This window comes from Vidua chalybeata, chromosome 8, assembly GCF_026979565.1.
Source record: "Vidua chalybeata isolate OUT-0048 chromosome 8, bVidCha1 merged haplotype, whole genome shotgun sequence".
Classification (NCBI taxonomy): Eukaryota; Metazoa; Chordata; class Aves; order Passeriformes; family Viduidae; genus Vidua; species Vidua chalybeata.
Window position 1 is genome coordinate 34,038,044 of NC_071537.1, and position 15,689 is coordinate 34,053,732.

Genomic DNA, 15,689 nt, shown 5'->3' on the forward strand with positions numbered 1-15,689 from the left:
TACCATTAAACAGTTTAGTGAAAAGCTACTGCTGAAAGCCTTCAGCCTCACTGCACAGCTGGGCTATTCCATCCACCCCAAAGCCCACCTTCCTCCAGCCTCCCTCTCCCCTCTGCCAGGCAGAGGGCTCTTGTTAATCCTCCACTACCTATTTCCACACACATGACTAAGAAAACTCTTTCTCTTCAGCTTTGGCAGGTGCATATCACACTCAAGCTGCCACCAACCAAGGACAACAAGTCAATATATGTAGGGTGAACACTCTATGGGGTGAGCCAGAAACCCCAAAATCTTGGGTCCAGCCCAGGGCCGACCAGATGCCGCATGCACAGGGGAGGGAGGCAGAGCTGTGTCACAGCTCTGTCTAGGAAAACCAAGCCCTGCAGTGCCAGGGCAGGCGTGTATCCCTGCACAAGCAGCTGGGAAACCCGCAGCAGCTTTGTATGAACTTTGAAGTTAATGAATCAGAGCTGGGAGGACTGGGAAACCCAGACTAAGTGACAACTGCACTGGGGGAAGCAAAAGTAATGAAGCAAGGCTCCCCCAGAAGACTGATTGTTTTGGAATCCAGAAGCAAAGGAGAATGGATATAGCAAGCTCAGGAAATTGAAAACAACTTTAGGTAAATACTTCCTCTCATTCCAACACTTGGTCTTTTATCAAAGCTGATTCATACCCTGACAGCAGCGCACAAGGCAGCTCTGCTCCATCATAATGCAAAAGACAGGCCCAGTGGATGAGAGGTTAGTGGCTAATGGAGCGGAGTCGGGTTCAATTTCCCTGGAAATTACTCGCGGAGGAAAGCCAGGAGACAAGGAGCACTGCTGATGTCCTTCTGTAGCTCCACTGTTCCCGTGAGCAGGGCAAAGCCCTCACTCGTGCCCTCTGCCCTCCACGGGTCAGTCCCGCACACCAGTGTGAGGGACAGGAAAGCAAAGTGAAGCAGGAAGGGTGTGAGCCTGGGAGCAGATTGTTGGTGTCAGAGAGCAGCATGGCTCCACGGCAGAGTTTTCCCTCCCACCACCACTGCATTCGTAGCACCTGATGTAAATCCTCCCTGGCAGGGTAATTAACCTGGTTTATTAAAAGCAGCTTTACCAGTAAACCTTCAGCATCTACAGAGTCTCTTCCAGCTTGTTAGGTTTTTAGCTGCCACTGGAGGCTCTGCCTTCTTTTAGCAGCATCACAGGGGGACAAGGGAAAGATGCTTTTTCTATCCCAAAGGTACACTTGGCAAGACCAGTTCACACGATGGCTGCAGTATTCTAGGATGTAGCATCTCCATCAGGCTGGGCACCCAAAGGGCACATCTGAAGCTGAGTGCCAATAAACAAAATGTTTTAAGAAAAAGGGTCCAATCCTTCTCACTTGGGACTCATTAAAGTCAATGGAAAAAAAGCTCTTTTTAGCTTCCTTAGTCTTTCCCACTTAGGTCTCGTGCCAGCTCAATGTCAGTGCAGTCACTCTAGATTTATGCCAGTCCAGAAAATGGGAATCTGTTGTGACAGGTCCCAGTGAGAAGAGGGAAGATCTGGGTCGTCTCACTACAAAACTCACTGTCCACATGGCTAAGCCAAGCACTCCTTTTTTACCTCAGGCATCTGAAACCTCATCTTGATGCACTGTAACATTCTTCTTCTTTCTCCTCAATAAACCAGTGCTGTCCACTTCATGTGCATGCTTTGTACCTTTTTCAAGTTTGAGAGGCCTGTTGATGGTTATGAACAGCGGGAAGTAAAGCATATATAATTACTAGATCAGTAATAAGTAGTAAACAGACCCTTGCAGTGGCCCTTGAAGGACATCAGTCTGAAATGGTGGTTCACTTCCTTCAGGCTCAAAAAATATTTTTCTTTAATTTGGCCACATGCTGCTACCAATACAGCGATTAAAATAAACTTCTCTGCTTTAAGAGGGGTCAGCAAGAAGACAGCATGGAACCCCTTGTTAGTGGGGACTGCTGCCTACCACACACCTTGTAAATTACAGAATCATTTAGGTTGGAAAAGACCTCCAAGATTATGGAGTTTAACCTTTGTCCAATCACCTCTTTGCCAACAAAACCACAGCACTAAGGGACACACTCAATCATTGCTTGAAAACCTCCAGGAATGGTGACTCCACCACCTCCTTGGGCAGCCCGTTCCAGTGCTTGGAAACCCTTCAGGTGAAGAAATTCTTTCTGAAGTGCCCATCCTGCCTGTGTCAGTGGATGTTGCAACGGATCAGGGCAAAGCCACCACAACCCATGCTTCTCCACAGAGGTTTGCCTTTCCTGAGGGCTCTGACATGTGTTGGTGAGGAAGGAGCTGCCTCCCACTGGCGCCCCAGCAGTGGGGAACACTGCTTGGCTCTGCACACAACTGACCCTGCATATTTGGAGCACGGGGGTTTAGTGCAGAGGCTGAAATATCACGCCTATCAGTAGGGCCCTGTGGACAGAAAATAGCAGAGGATCTGGTGGCAGTTTCCTTTCAAGACATACAGGAATAGCAGCACACATCTCTGCTGGATCATGTGGACTGAATTCCTCAGCTGAACTCCTTTGGCTTTGAATTCTGTGAACCAATTTTTCCCTCCTTGGCTTGTTTGTTGTTTCAGGACCACTAAACTACCAAGAATGGTTTACATTATATAACCACCCTGTCCTTATTGCATTTCGAGGAGGAGACTCTGACAAACAGCCAGATCTAATTTGTTCTTTAAATTGGTTTCTAGGCCAGACAGTCATGCCTTCCAGATGGAAAATCCAGTTGCACTCACCAGCAAATATCCCAGCGCATTCAGGTCCCAGATCAGCTTTGTCCAAAGCACACTCTGGCATGCAATTTGATTTTTTACACCCTATGAGAGGCTAATGGTCACTTCAGTGCCTGGTGAGGCAGCATGGCTTTTTGTCACCTGTACCAGCTCAGCTGTCAGCTCTGCCCCGCTGTCCTGTTATTTTTCCTAGAAGCCTATCTGACAGCTGCAGCAGCTTTATAACTGCCAGATTCGGAATTGGTCTTCCTGGGAAAGTCCTTTCAGGTTGCCTTTTCCAAGGATGACTCTCTCTCCTAGGCTTGGTCAACCTGTTTAACACTACCCCACATCAAACACAGTTTTAAGAAAGCAAACGGCATGCTCCTTTTGGATTTGGATTCTCTCGTCTCCTGCCAGGACAGAATCAAGGATACATTCAAGGCTGGTTTAGGTTACAGCCAGAGTAGGGCCAGTGGCACGCTGTGCATGGGACACTAACATTGCTGACAGCCACAAGGTGCTAAAATCCTGCCACTGACAGCAACAAGCCCGAGCTGCCATTTGCTTTGTTAGGGACTACTGAGGCAAGGTGGCAAGTGCCTTGAGGTAGCCCCCAAAAGTGGCTGGGAGCCAGTCTCAGAGTTGCACTGTTCCACACATCCAGTTGGGAAGCTGGTGGGAGCAGCAGCTCAGGCTGAAACACAAACTGTATCTCACAGGCAGGCACAATTCCAGGGGCTGACCACTTGCAGGGAAACAGCACTGGAAGTGCCCATTGTCTGCAGCAGAGACAGGTGTAATCTGCATAAGAGGGTGGCCTCAGATAGACAGTCTGTGGCTTTCTCTCAATCCCTGTGACATTTTTGTCCTTTAAGAGTTTCTGTTGCAAGGCACATATAATTCTAGGGCTCCGTGGCCTGATGGATAGACCACTTGGTGTTTTTCCCACCTCTGCCACTCCACTGCTCAGTGGCCTTTGGTGATCAATGAATGCTTTTCATTCTTGGGGTATTCTTCCCTTTCCTCCTCATGGAAACAAGGCCACTCTAAGCTAAGCTGCCTCAAGATAAACTGCTGACAAGGGTCAAAGTAAGAAAGAGATGAATAAACAGTCAGCCACAAGGAGTTTCAAGGCAAAGTTATCAAACCCTTACTTTCTAAGTCCTGAATCTCATGCTGCCCACGAAGGCATCCTCCTCCAGGTCTGGAAAGGTTCCTGTCAAGCAGGACATCACTTAAAAGCATGTTTATGTTCAACTCACACCTCCAAGACACACGTGCCATGTGTCATCCAGAGAAAGGCAGTGAGTGGTGCTGAGGGTGACCTGAGAAGCCCTTAGGGACACACCAGTGAGTAAGCCTCCCTCACTCTTAATGCTTTGATGCTGACAGAAGAACAACCACTCCATTACAATGACCCTGTGCCCTTCCCAAGTTCCTCCACGTTTTCAGGGGCTCTGTCAGCCTAGCAGTACGCATGGCACCAAAATTAGCTCTCTGGGAAAAGGTTAAGAACAAGCTTTCCTGGGACCATTGTCTCTGGACAGCCAAGGGTTGCAAAGGAGATTAGAGGATTGTCATTCTGTGGATGGGCAAGATCACTCCTGAAAAGCTTTAGCGAAGCCCACACTGCAGCTGAGTGGGTGGACTCACTTGTAACAAGCACTGCATTACACAAGAACATGACCACAGTGGCTGGCCTGGAAAGAGAGGCTCAGCCAGGCACGTTTTCTGTGTGGGAGAGCCAAGGTGTTGAGCAACACCCAGCAGAGACAGGCACATCTGCTGCCAGGTCTCCACTAAACAACCTAACAGTACCCACACATCTCCCCAGCCTCCATGTCCCAGTACCTCCTGTAGGGACACACATTTAGCAAAGAAGTGTAAACCACCATCAAATCTGAGTGGCTGCACTTTACAGACACTTCGGCTCAGGCCCAAACAACTGCACAGAGTCCGCACTTGCAAAGACCAAGCTGGTGTGTTACTTGAAAGCAAGAGTTTGTTTTGGTTTCATTTCCCTGCCCACACCTCTCCGAAACTGCCCTCTGTTTGTCTGGGATATTTGCAGGCATGCAATGTTTTCCTGGCTGACTTCACAAGGGACACTGTGGTCCTAACACTGTGCCTTTGACTCCTGTGCTGCTGCGGCCAAGTCCTTGGATTCCTCTGTGGAGTAAATCAAATAATGTGTGCAGAAGCAGATGTGAAAAAAATAACATATGCAGAAGAACTGACACGGTAAACTATGAGCAATAACTGCAGGTGTGCAAGAGAGCTCCAGGGCTGATGCTCATTGCTCCACTGGATAAAAAAAAATTAAAAGCCTGGAGGACCAGGCAGCTACACAGTAGGATCCAAGTCAAATTCAGGCAATTTTCCCCAAAAAATGGCATTTTGCAAAGTATGGAGACTGCAACACCAAACACTGTCAGGTTGCAAACAGCTCCCACCAGGCCCTGTCCCCTTTGATGCTCCCCTTGCACGGGACTGGGAGGCCCAGCAGCAGGGACTTATGAGAACTGGTTTCTGAAAATAAGGAAAACAAGTCTCCTGAGGGAAAAGAAAACTCAGGCTTGTTTCACTTTGAAGCCTTGTTTGTTTGCTGCCTTTGGAAAAATGAAGGAAAATAGTGATGGCTTTGATGAAAAGAAAAGCACAAATGCAGAAAGAAATAATGAAAAATTAAATATTGTTTTTTGACAAAAGCACATTGCCTGGCCGTGTCTATGTCAGACATAACTCGGAATCAACGAGAGTCCTCACGACCACTGCTGGCAAGAGCCACTAAAAATCCCACTCCGGCCTGGAGCTCACACTCCCACTATTCATATACATTGTGTGCAGTTTCTAGGAATGCTATGGTCCCAACAGCAGTCATATTTATCAGTCTGTTAATGGCAAGCTGTTGCCTACCACATGCCAGGGTCACCAGTTCCCTCTTCTTGCTCTGCCTCCATCTAGACAGAGCCCAGTGTGCAGGTTTTTCCACTCCCACCCTACTGTGCCAAGAAGCACCTGCTGCGGATCAAAGCCTCCTTCCATCAGGGAATCAATTTCCTAAGCACTCTCATCTGGCAGATTTCTTGGGGGCTACCAAAGAACCATGCAAGGGGTCATTGTGGGGAGCGGCGTTGGAAAGTGCAGAGATTCACAGAATGCATCCTAAAATTATTTGGACCGCAAGGGACCTTAAAGATCATCTCGTTCCGACCCTCTCTCATGAACACGGACACCTTCCACTAGATCAGGTTGCTTCAAGCCCTGTCCAGCTTGGCTTTGAACACATCCAGGGATGGGGCAACCACAGATTTTCTGGACAACCTGTGCCAGTGCCTCATCACCCTCTAAGAATTTCTTCCTGAGCTAGACCTCCCCTCTTTCAATTTGAAGCCAGACACTAAGCAGTTAAATATTTTTTCTGGTGAAAAACAGAGCTGTGTGAGCAGCAAATCAGTCCATCAAGCTGCCTCATGCTCCCAGCCTCACGAGGACAAAACCACAATGAATGATCCAAAGAAGTAGTCTTCAATATCCCCTTTTAGCCCTAAGCCAATTAATCTGCACAGTCATGAACTATACACAACTCTACAATATACCAGAGGGAGGGATACCTTTCCTGGCAGAGCTGCGTCTCAGTTTACATCACGACTGCAATAAAATCATGTTATCTTCATTTAACTTTGCACAAATCTATCAAATCTATCCTATAGTCAAAACCGATTGTCTCACAAAATACAAGTTATCAGTTGCAAGTGCCAAGGCAACTTTTCTTCCTTCTTTATTAGACAAAACACCTTCTTGTCCCAGAAAATGAGCACATTACAGGGTTTCTTACGTAAGAGAAACCTGTGTTGTGATCAGAGCATCTAGTACTCTGAAACTGAAAACCCACCCAAATACTTCCCTTGAAATGAGAAAATGGAACTAAAAAGCTCTGTGTGGACCCAGCAGTGGGGTCCGCAGGGCTTGAGCTGACCCTTCAGGGTCTGTCACTCGAACCCACAGCCACACAGATGAAACGCACGTTTCTGTGCTCGTTTTCCACCTTCTCCTCACATAACTGATGTGACCCAAACTCAGGTTGCGTCGGGTTGGAGGTGTCCAGCTGTCACCCAGAGAGTCACTCACACTTCTCACCTCAGCAGGACAAGGAGAAAACCGGGGGCCATGCACCTGCCCCATCACGGCATCTTCACAGGTAGGACCCCCACCTCCTCCTCAACCCCCCTGGTGCCCACTGGGCTGTTCATCACTTTTTTTTCCCCCCTCATTCCTCTTTATTTTCCAGCATTTTCCCCCTTCCTTACCTCGTTTTGCTCAAGGCGTCACACCGGCGGGTCGGAGGGGCTGCACTGAGCCGGCTGAGCCGCCAGAACCGGCTGGAACCGGCTGTACCTCGGGCAGTTCCCGCCTCCCTTCAGAGATCTCTCAGCCCCAACGCCATCCTTGGGTATTCCTACCTCTCATCACAGACAGTCTTCAGCCCCACCGCCATCCCTGGACATTCCCGCATCTCCTGAGAGATCCCTCAGTCCCACCTCCACCCCCGGGCATTCCTACCTGCCCTCACAGAGACCCCTCAGCCCCACCGCCATCGCTGGACATTCCCGCATCTCCTGAGAGATCCCTCAGCCCCACCGCCATCCTCGGATGTTCCCGCCTCCCCTCAGAGATCCCCTCAGCCCCATCACCATCCCCAAGCATTCCTGACTGTTCTCAGCCCCACCGCCATCCCTAGACATTCCTACCTGTCCTCACAGACAGCCCTCAGCCCCACCGCCATCCCCGGGCATTCCTGCCTGTCCTCGCAGAGATCCCTCAAGCCCCATCGCCATCCCTGAACATTCCTACCTGTCCTCACAGACAGCCCTCAGCCCCACCGCCATCCCCGGGCATTCCTGCCTGTCCTCACAGACAGTCCTCAGTCCCACCACCATCCCTGGGCATTCCTGCCTCCCCTCAGAGATCCCTCAGCTCCACCTCCATCCCCGGGCATTCCTGCCTCCCCTCAGAGATCCCTCAGCCCCACCTCCATCCCCGGGCATTCCTACCTGCCCTGACAGAGACCCCTCAGCCCCAATGCCAGCCCTGGGCAGAGGGCACCTGCTCAGCCTCGGTGGTTTGGATACCTGGGATAAACTGGTGCTGGTGCTCAAGGAGCAGCCTGTTCTTCACAGGGACCACTGAGGGCTGTAGTGCTTCACTTCAGCCGCCATCTCTGGGGGTCCCACCCTGTGCACCGATGCACCCCCATGCTCAACATACCCCTCTCCCCACCTCAACCCAAGTTTCACAAAATGACAGTAATTACAATATAAACACTGCCCTTCCTTCCCCTCCACCACCTCCATGTGTTTTCACTTCAGCAAAACAGCAGAAATATTTCCTGGCAGCTGTTTTCAGTTGAGGGCAGGGAGGGAGGTGAGCTGGTGGAGAGGAGACCTGTTGAAGGGACACACTCTCTAAGCCTCTTCAGAAGGAAAAAATAAAAGGGAAAGGGAGAAGGAGGAAAGGTGTCATTGCTCCGTTTTCTATGTCAGTGATGCTAAGGACAGCCATAGGAAAGGCAGGCAATGAATACCAGCCCCATTACCTCAGGTTCTGATGGCAAAGCCTGTGCATCCAGTCTACCCTGCATGACAGGTCCTGCTGCAGCTGCACCAAGGGGAGTCCCCATGGCTGGGTCAGAGGATCTTCACAAGAGGTAGAGAAACTTTTCAGAAACCCATAGGAACCCACTGACAAATCCCTCCAACTGCAAGAAAGTATATGATGGTAAAGAAGGTTTGCTGTCTTAGGGGTGAGGGGGTGCTTTCACACACTACTTCCCAAGCCTCGGAAACCTGAAGTGCCCCTGAAATGCTTCTTCCCAACTGGCAGTCTCCTGCATGAGGTGTGTAGAACCTGCTGGCAGCGAGGGTAGGAAGTGATGCTGTCTTGGCTTAATTCACAGAAGGCAGGTGTTGCAAGATGAAGATCAGGACTAGAAAAATCAGGGACTACAAGGTAGAGGATCATCATCCAAACCTGCTGCAGGTCAAGGAGCACTTGGATCTGGACAAAAACTCTACAGCTGTTCTTTGGGGCCAGGGGCTCATGGCATCACATTCCTGTGCAGAGCTGTCCTGCACCACAAGAGCAATACAGTGAAGTATCACCTGTAAGCAGGCAATTTCACCTCATCCCCATTCCCCCCATGCACACATAGTGCTTATTTTCCTGCAGTACATGAGGTTCTCTTCAATATTACAACACTTCCAGCTGATCCACTTGTACTTTTTTTCATAACCTTTCTGAGACATATTAAAAATAAGTAAATAAACAACTCAGCACAAAGCTGTTTTTCATGGTATAACTTCCTGGCTTCCCTTCTCCTTTCTGTAATCCCAGCTTTTTTAGGACCTTGTACCAAAAAGGTCATTTATTTACATTTGAAACACACTCCTGCTCTGTCCCAGTCCCTGTGCTGAAGTAGCCATTTCCAGAATGAAAATCCAGTAATTAACAATCATCAGAACCCTGGTGGTTAATCACTCTGCATGAGTTATATTTGCACTTGCATTTTCAGACAGCACCATCCATCCCTGCTCTGTTGATCCTCTCATCCATAAAAGCCAGGTCCCAAACAGCCCTTTCCAGGCTACTCCAGCTTTTATATTTTGCTGCACCAGAGGCTTGAAGGGCAAATGTCCCATGCAGGTTTCATCATGCCATAAAAACTAAAATATCTCAGCTGGGCACTTGTTTCACTTCAATATGCTACAGAAACCCCCAAGTACACTAAAATGTGCATCACAGTTAAAAAATGGGCAGACACAGCCAGCCACGTTCAATACTCAGAGTTGTACCTGCATGGGAACATCCAGAAAATCCTCATTTTACAATGTCCTCTTTACCTTTCATCTTAGGCCCCCAGTCCCATGGCAGGAGAAGCTGAGCCCCACCTTGCCACACACAAGCCCTTCTCCTTAGTCCTTACAACAGCATGCAATCAGGAAGGTTACTCCTGCTGCCATGCTTCCTGGTGGTCCCAATTAATCCCACGGAGTCAGAATGCAGCACGTAATCGGGAGCTCGCCCGCACAGTCGGCAACTGGAAGCCCCAGACGCACTGTATTTATCTGTAAATCAAAGTGAAGCTAAGCAGCTCCCTGGCCCTGACAGCGTTGGTGTGTCTCCCAGAACATTTTTACAAATTGCTTCTGTGACATCCTCCGTGTCTTTCCACGTTGGACAACATGTTTTCTCAAGGGTTTCTTCCGAAAAAATGCCAAGGACAGCCTGTTGGGACCAGAATAAATTCAAGGGGATATACTACTCTGTTTTATTTTTTACCCATCAATAGCTATTGTGCTGTTTAAAAAACTCAGAAGAGTTTTGTTACTGGAAAGCTTTTCAACACTTTGATTTCTACTTTTTTATCCTTCTTTTGCCTGCAAAATTCCACTTGCAATTCCTCCCCCTTTTTTTTCTCTGGGTGATTATGCTAAAACTTCTGCTCAAAAGCTTTTGGCCACATTTTGCCCTCAGATATGCACATTCAACTGCCAGTGAAATTAGTGGCTTGTTTGCATGCAAGTTGGAGGAAGGAATTTGGCTCCATCGGCAACATTTTCGGAGTGGTCACAGAGTGCATGCACACCAATTTTTTGGACCCCTGCTTCAGACACCACAGCCAAGAGGCAGCTAAATTCCCAGACCACCTCAAGTAGCATACCAAAATCTTCACACTGGTGAGTGGTGCAGGAAACACACTCAGGCCTTGGCACTGGAGGGGCTGTGACATATCCCCATGGAATGCCAGCATGGGAACCAGATGCTGGCTTTGCTCTCCAGGACCTCACTGCCTTTCTGGTCACAACCAAGCTCAGCTGCAGGTAGGGTCAGCATGGAGGGAAGTCGGTGTTATGCATTAAAAACGTGCATTACCCACACGTTGAGGATCTCCCTGAGGTTCTTGGTGGGCTCGTGAGTGATTCATCTCATGTAGGAGCAGCTCCCTCGCTCTCCCACTGGTTACAGAGGGAGATGAGTGTCTCCATGCGCTGCCTGGAGTTATTTCACCAGACATCCACAGGCTCAGATGTCACATCCCATCAGATACCCCCCACAAAGGCAGAGTGGAAGGAGGTTTGCTTTCATCCTTCCTGGCATCTGGAAATGTAACAGCCGCTCTTCGATCATCTGCTCCCATTCAGGCTCATACCTTCCATGTGTGGAGGCAGAAAAAAGGACCTCAAGGGTGGCTTTTCCAGTTGACCCCGGCAGGAAGAGCAGGTCACAGAAAGGCTGCTTTGAGGACTGTGGCAGACTCAGGTAATGACTCAATTGACTTTGTGCCCAAGAGTCAGACCAAGCTCAGGCCTTTCCCACAGACATATGTGCATTTAAATGTGAGCACACGCACACATTTAAATACATACAGGCAAACATTAAATTAACAACCCTCACCCCTTATTGATTCTAGTGAAAAGCAATTAGCATGCAGGCTAGCCTTGTGTTGGGAGCCTGGTGTGACCAAGCCATTCTGGGGAAGCTTGGCTCCTTTCCTATGGCTCTGCCAGCCTGGTGGTCTTCATGGACAAATCTGCCGCTACATGGAAACTGGGACAGCGGAAGCAGCGATGTGCGCGGCTGGTCCCCTTGTTATTTTGGTTAGTGGCAATGAATGGTAATGAGTTCCAAGTTGGGTGGAGGGTGGAAAAATGAACCAGCCCAGCCTTAATCTCTTTTGTTTGTTCAGCTAACAGCATAATCTCCAAATGTCCACAGACAGTTCTTCTGAAAAAGGAGGATAAAGAGCAAAGGATGTAACATGCACGACACATTTCCAGTCCAAAGGCCTTCCTGGTACTTCTGTCTGTCTGTGTTCCAAACTACTCCATGCTGAGATGGTGTTTTTTTCCCTATGTATCTCTGACCCAGGGCCCAGCCAACATACTTTTCAAACTTGGTTTTTCCCTCTCTTGGGTTTTAGGAACCACCCTAAAACACACCCTGAAATGGGCTGTTTGTAGAGATCTCCCAGGTCAGCTGTTGAACAGAAGACAAATAAGGCATTTCCAATCTAAAGAATTGAATCCTGATTTTTGTCAACAGGATTTCTTAACACCTCCAGACCAGCACTTTCTTCCAGAAATACACAAACAACTCAGTCATTAAAGCTGCCAAATCTTTCAGTCATTCAGTTGACTTTCTTGGCCCTTATCCTGCAGTTCATGTTCTGCAACAGTCCCACTGACCTCCATGAATCTGATCATTGAACAAACACTTCTTGCCATCAACAAGAACATCAGAAGGTGACTTTGTAGGAACACATGGGACTTACAGACCTATTGGGGTAGTGCAATACTTTCAGACCTTCTGCCCATACATTGCTCACAAATAGACGGCAAGAGCTTCACCTTGATTTTAAACCTGGAAATATTTCTATTCCTCAGAAGTCTCTATACCTCAGTACATGTGAGGGGACTTTTTTTGGACTGAACTTGTCCTCTGGCATCCAAGTAGTCCCAGTGGATCTGAACCAAAAGAAACTTCAATAAACTGCTCAACTAAAAGAACAAAAATAATTGCCCCCAAAGGAAGAACCTCTCCAGTGTCACAGCTACACAGCACAGTGATAAAACTGAGTAAAACTGGTCTCAGTCTCTGTTGACTCCTGAGACATGGATGGATTTTGTTGCCATCGCTTTGAACTGAAGGACACAAAAGACCTCATTTAGTCTTATTTCTTCGTTCCTTGCCATAAAAGCCAGGAAATGCAGTAATATGGCATTTCCAGTGCCATTTCATTCACTTTGTGCCTGAATTATTTTTATTTCCCAAGGCAAATGGAGAAGCGTGAGACAAGTATCAGTCCTTAATTCCAAATTTCCTGCCATTGCCCAATTTAAACCATAGATTTAACGTTGTTAGGACAACATTTTCTTCTATATGTGTCTTACTATTGATGTTAACCACTTACTGTTTATTTCCTACAGCAGCTGGGAACATGGAAACATGTACTGAAAGGACTGAGTCACCTCCCTGTTGTCTCATGTTAGCCTTGCATGGCTCGGTAAGGTCATTTTTGACTCCAAATTCAGGAGCCCCTCATTGTGGCTGAGCACAGACCGTCAAAAAGAAGAAACAAGTAGCAAGGAACTCTGCCAAAACAGGGAAGGCCAAACAAACAGCGAGCAGGGGTGGACAGTGGACCTTAAATCCCACTAAATGCAAAGCAAATAGCACTGAAGGAAAGGGATGTCCTACTACTCTGTCTGGTTGTCAGAACAGCCAGGATTCCAGCTCTTTTGTGGAGAACAAGAGCTGGCAGGAATGGAGGAGAGCCTTTATTTCCTCCTCAGTTTACACCACCAGCTGGAGGCGAGCCCCCAGCAGCAGCCCCTGGCACCAGGCTGAGGACCCCTCCATGGACTCAGCTTGGGTTAATGACATCCATCTTCCCTGGGAGCTAGGGATTTGTTGTGGAAACTCTGCCAAAAGAGCCTAACTTTGGCTTCTCTTCCCAAACATTTGTGGAAAGGCTGCAAAGCATCTGCTAGGGCCCAAAGCTGAAGATAAGCCAAAGACAAGCAGGGATAGCTGTCCCATTACGATTATAATTCCTGCCAGAAATGTGGTGCAGCATCAGATCCTGAGTCTCCTGGGTAGGAATGGATAGAGGCTCCTCTTCTTCCTTCCCTCCTTTTTTTCCAAAATCTTCCTCCAGAAAAAAAAAGAAAAGGGGGAAAAGCTAAATCTAGGGGGCTCATAGGCACCAGGGGTGAGAGCTCAAGGGCTCCTTACTGCCCACACCACTTTTGCACATCTCCCTTGGTAAGGAGAGGTAAGGAAGGGTGCAAGGGAAACATAATTAACTTCTTATTTTTTTAGGGAAATAAAGGAAAAACAAAAATGGAGAATATGAGACTGCCAGCAGGAAACCAGGTCTTGGCAAAGTGAGGTGTAATGAACAGAAAACACCAGTCCGTATGGCTCTCCACAGGGGATGGTCACAACTGTAATGGAGCCATCAAAAAATTATTGTTTTCCTTACAGTAACACCTCAAGCTCAATTTACAACAAAGAAGAGAGAGCTGTAAAAGAGTTGGAAGTCTCTTCATCCACTGCTGCTTCCCAGGGACTGCATGAGGCCAGTTCAATTTGCACCTTTTATCACCCCTGCCTGTGTTTCACTTGTTTGCAGGAACCCTCACCCCTAGGCAATAAAACCAAAATTACTGCAGAAAGCAGAACATAGAAACTGTTTGCTTGGAATTAAAAGGGGCTTTACTGAGGTGAGAGCTGCCAAAAAGCACTGCTGGACCCCTCTGCCCCAAGCACCCAAAAGCCCTGATCCCACTAGTGCCCTTCACACAACACTGGAGCAGTACAAGATGAGCTCCCCCATTTCCTCGAGTGCCTTCCCATCCATGTATTTCCTTCTACCTCCACTTGAAAGCCCCAGCCCGACAGGAACCTGGAGGCTGAACCCTAACCCTAAAACAAATACAATTTTTCACACATCTTAGGGAGCCACGGCTGCTCAGCACCCAGCAGGACCATGCCCGTTTTGGGTTCAGCCCAAAACACAGGAAGATTACCAGCTCTACTTGGTTTTCCAGCTTGCAAGCTTTTCCCCCAGCTTGGCTGTTTGCTCTTGTCATAGAAGTATAGACCAACCCTCCAAATTTCAGCCTGTTTTAGGGCCCAGCTGCTAACCACAAGAGCAGCAAGCCCCTCTCAAAACTTTTTCCGTAATTTGTCTTCTCCATGTCTGGGAATTAGGGTTCACAGGGCTCCCTGCCTCTCTCCCAGTGCAGCACTGCTGAGGATGTGAATTGCCTCCAGGAGCTGGTGCAGTCATCAGCCAGGACACATAGCACCTGCATGGAAAGGCAGCAACAGGGGAAATAAAGCTTTTTGCCAGGGGGTTGATCAGGATGAATTTTTAGGGGCCTAACTGTGTTGATGATCCACAAGCAGCCAGAAGCAATCCCCAGCTTGCTCCAGAATGCCAAAGGCATTTTTGCCCATCATCTGCATGGTTCTGTATAGACAAGAAATTAGAAATACAGGCAGCCCTGCTTCTGTGGGCTGATAATTGCTGTGAGCTGATAAACTGCAGTTCTTCAGGCTGCTGTGACCTGCCAAGCACCCCCTTCCTGACCCAGAACTCCTCTCCCACTCAGCTTTGCTTTCAGGAAAAATTAGGCTGAGTTTCAAGCAAACCTGGGCTGAGCTTCAAGTGAGCCTGAGCCAGCTCCTAATTTATGCAGTCAGCGTATTGTTTGGGGTCAAAACCATAAGACACATGAAGGTTTTGCCTCATTTCTGCTCCAACCTGCAGGCACATCTGAGACATCCCGGCTGCAATTCTCGGCCAGCAGTGCTCTGGACCACAGCACAGGACTTAGCTGGGAGCAAAAGGCAGCAGGTCTCAGAGGCCAGGCTGGAGCAAAGGGTTAATGCACAGGGGACCAAGTCCAGCCCAGGCAGTTATTTCCGCATTGTCCTCCAAAGTGACGAATTCTCAAAAAAACCCCAAACCTCACTGCGGGGAAAGATGCTGTTACTCTTAATTAGGCAGAGCTGCACCTTAACAGGTAACCCTTTGCCTGAGAGGGCACTGCACAAAAGGTGAAGTCAGAAAGAGGCTTCTGAAAGCTGTGGAGGCAGAGGGGCTGGGTGTCACCCCCAGTTAGCAGGGTGTAGGGAAGGTAAAGGTCAACTAGGAAAATGGTTTTTTATTTAAGGATACTCCAGAGACCAGTTGCATTTTACAGACACTGGGGTATCAGAGGGGTTATCATACGTGCCTGTTACACTGCAGGCATAAGGCGCTGATGATGCTTAGCTTTGCCCCTTTTGAAATGTGAAAACTGACTCCTCTCCTGGTCACTTCTTGTAGGGCAGGACAGAAGAGACTTGCACTGGAAAACAAGGGCCAGAAAAGCCAC